At 45.1% G+C, this 3,876-nt stretch overlaps 1 long non-coding RNA gene across 2 annotated transcripts; it reads left to right on the plus strand.

Annotated features, from left to right (window-relative positions):
* The first annotated feature begins 941 nt into the window (after positions 1-941).
* On the plus strand, positions 942-2,472 carry LOC119350405. Of its 2 annotated transcripts, none has more exons than XR_005169572.1 (3): positions 942-1,554; positions 1,835-1,985; positions 2,070-2,472. It is a non-coding gene; the product is annotated as an uncharacterized LOC119350405 (long non-coding RNA). The 2 variants fall into 2 exon arrangements; XR_005169573.1 differs by having other exon boundaries at positions 2,259-2,472.
* The last annotated feature ends 1,404 nt before the right edge of the window (positions 2,473-3,876 follow it).

Raw genomic sequence — 3,876 nt, forward strand, 5'->3', positions numbered from 1 at the left:
GTACTGTGATTAAAAGTTTACCAAATCCTGCCCATGATTTATAAACAAAATTTATTTCTTTTGTTTTGATAAGCACTTTGATAACAACTTATTGACTTACCAAATAAAACATAAATTTATTTGGTGAGTCAAGAAAAGGCAGGACAGTTGAGGCAGTTTTCAAGAAAACACTACACCACGACACTGCATTCCCTATAGACGTGTGTTGGAAAAAGTCATTTTTATCGACCGACTGTTTGTTTGTAAAATTTCTATCATACTGTTGGTCGGTATTACTCACATATAACAATCAACTGTCGGTCAGGAATACTGAAATATATAGCATCAAACCGTTGGATGGAAATAAGTACACTCTCGCTACACAGTCGGTCGGCAAATGCTGCCGACCGACCGTGGGCCGCTAACTGGGCGCTGAAAATATCCGTCCGCGCGCGTGCCTACGAAACTTAGCACGAAGCCCATCCAAAATTTCCATGCCGCGCGCCCTCACAGCCCACCTCCTAATACATCATCCGCTCAAAAAAAATAAAACCCACCCTGCGATCTCTCTGCCCTCTCTTCCTTATCTCTTCCTCTCCCGATCTGAGGGCCTCTTTGGATTGAAGGATTTTCATAGGAATATTGGAGGATTCCAATCCATTGGATTTTTTCCTAAAGAAGCCCTTTGGATCAAAGGAACCACACCTCCAAAATTCCTATGGATGCATTCCTACACCTCAATCCTATGGGAATTTCAACATCCACTATAACCTCTTTTTTACACTGATTCACGTAGGATCGAGGCACTTTTCCTGTGTTTTTCCTGTGTTCCATCCAAATGACCATTCTTGTAGTTTTCCTCTATTTTGTAATCCTCTGTTTTGCACCTACAATCCCGTCAAATTCCTGTGTTTTTTGAATTCCTTTGTTTTCTAATCCTGTGATCCAAAGAAGCCCTGAGCGGCGGCGGCGGCGACGCTCGCATCCGGCAACGCTTCCACCCCTCTTCCCACCTATTCCTCCCACCACTCCATCACCATCCCCACATCGCTGCTGATTTCCCATGCGGAGGTGGTCCAGTGGCGCCGATGCCCTCAGCCAGCTGCCGGCGGCGGCACTTTTTGTTCGTGCCCAAGCGCCCGGTGAGGCCACCTCTCACCTCCCTCCTATGGTGCCACCGCCCCCAACCCATACGCAGCTTCCTCTTCCCCGCTCCCATGGTAGCAGATCTGAGTGGTACAAGGTCCCTTCGGTCCTGGTGGTTCGGAATGAGGCGGGCGGCCTCTGCTCCCTTATCTTCTGGCGGGTGGCTGGTGCCCCAATCTCTCTTAGCCATCTATGGCGGCAATGACATCAGGAAGCTCTCTCTTTCTCTCTCTAGTTAGTACTAGTTTGCCGGAAGAGAAGAGATGTCTATGTATGGTGATGATGAGTTCATGTTGTTGTATCACTAATTCACTCTGTGGTGGTCCAGATTATATGCTTGAGAAGATCGACAGCGTCGACAAGAGCATCGGCTGGTATCTCTGCATCCTCTTCTACAACCATTTAAGCACAACAGTGGCTGGGCTGCAGGTGAGTATGATTTGAATCTGCATTAAAGAGTGATTAGTCTTACTTTCATTGTTGTTATGATGAATGGTTCAGTCCGTGCATGAACTATATATATTATACCGTATCTACTTGTTCTATTGTTATTACAATAAATGGTTCAGTCTGTGCATAAATTATGTCACCAATGCTTGATTTCATTTTGGTCTCCATGTCCTCTATCTGCATTTCATGTTCGTATTGGTCTCCATGTCCTCTATTTACATTTCATGCAACGCTGAATCCCTGTAAACCATCTCTGCAGCCCAACTAATAAAGAGAGGATCAGAATGTTACTTCACCTGCGACTTGATTTTGAATGCCGACCACTACAATGAAAGCAACTCAGGAGCTTGCTCTTGGATCAATGGGCTTGGAGAATGAGTTTGCAAATGTTGTAATGCATCAGCTTGAAGGTAAAACAAATTATAACAATTCAAAGTTTCATTGTATTATTTCACCTGACGACTAAACTGCATAGCTAATTACAAGTGTTTCAGTCAGGGTTTAGTGATAGATATACGCCCAAATAGTCCAATCCTAGGGGTTCTTTTGAGCTCCTAGATCCAATATATTCTGCCCTTGAAGTTTTTGTGGTTATGCTGACGCCAACATGATTATTTTGGCTGAACGCGGAACCTGAAATCTACATGCCTTGATACATTTCATTTTGATGGCATCTACTGAAGCTATCGCTCAACCGGCGGATCTAGCGCGGGCGTCCGCCGCCTCCTTTTATCAACACGTGGCCTACCTCCGACGTGCTCGCAGCGAATGATGGTGGTGTTTTTGTTTTGCAACATCTACTCTGTTGCAAGAAATATTTCTGCAACATCAGTTATGTTCCATAAGTTTCTTCCATAACACCATATAGAGGTGAAGACAGAGAAAAAAATTCTGCAACATCATCTTAGTTGCAAAGTTTTTCTGCAACATTACCTTTGTTGCAAAAAAAAAGTGAAGATGGAAAAATTTTTGCAACATGACCTATGTTGCAAAAAATAAATCCCGCAACACGATCGATGCTGGAAAAAAATCATCAACACAATTTTTGTTACAAGAGTTTCCGCAACAAAACCATTGTTGCAAAGAAGAAAAAGACATCTAGCCACTCGATTTTGTCTTAACTAACGACTCGCGAGGCGGCGGATCTTTTAAAAAGATCCGCCGGCCGACGCGTAGCAGCCCCCAAAAAATATAGATAGGAGGAAAATTAAAACGAAGAGAGTAAGGGGAAATATATGAAAAGACTCCTTCGCCTTCACCCGCTCAAGCGATTGAATCAATTCAGCGTGGAGCGCTCAGCCAACACGATTTGCAACCGGGGCCCACCACGTGTGACAAGATGGATGACTTTGTGCGCATCCACGCAAAAGCTGGTTAAGACATGTGGGCTTTAGGCCCACACAAAACTACACTAGTCGCCACTACTAGGAAAAAACTTATACACAGAGGTATAGCAGTAGTGTTGGTTAGAACAGAGCGATACTGCTGCTCAGTAGTAGCACGTGTCAATAAAGCGCGCTACAGCTATGGTTGTAGCAGTAGCGCATCTGTATGTAAAAGTGCTACTACTATAATTCTCACACTATTACCGGTAGGCTAAGAATAGTAGTAGCGAGGCTGCAAAAAGAACGCTACCGCTAAGTGCCTTGTAGTAGCGTGTTTCTTGTATAGAGCGCTACTGCTAAAAAAAGAAATTAAAATGGAAAAGAAGTGGAAAAGTAAATGAAAATGAAAAAAGTAGAAAAAGGAGAAATGAAAAAAAGAAAATATAAAGATAAACAAAAGAAAAATAAAAATAAAGGAGAAAGGCATAGCAGTAGCGCTTGTCGCCACAAAGCGTTGTAGTTACTATAGCAGTAGCCGTTTTATAAGCCCGCGCTATAGCTGCATTCCCTAGATAAAAAGAAAAAGGGAAATAAATAACTACTTCCTATAGCAGTAGCGCATTTTGGTAGAAAGCGCTATAGCTAACTTAGCTATAGCGCTTTTTGCCTACCAGCGCTACTGTTATTTTGACTTAACCCCGCGCGGGCTCAAATTTTTGCTAAGCCCTTTCCCCCAATTCCCCATCGATCTCTTCCATCGTTGCCTCTCCCTCGCCGCCCCTGCTCCCTCGCCGCCCCTGCTCCCTCACCGTCTTCGTTTCCTCGCCGACCCTGCCCCCCCCGGAGCCGCGCGTCATCGCCGCCATCGGAGACGTGCGCCCTCGACACCCTTGCCTCCCTCGCAGCCACTGCTTCCCTCGTCCGCTCCTCGTCGCCACTGCCTCCGTTGCCGCCAACGGAGCCGCGTGCCCTCGCT

Source organism: Triticum dicoccoides, chromosome 1A, assembly GCF_002162155.2.
Source record: "Triticum dicoccoides isolate Atlit2015 ecotype Zavitan chromosome 1A, WEW_v2.0, whole genome shotgun sequence".
NCBI classification, from domain to species: domain Eukaryota; kingdom Viridiplantae; phylum Streptophyta; class Magnoliopsida; order Poales; family Poaceae; genus Triticum; species Triticum dicoccoides.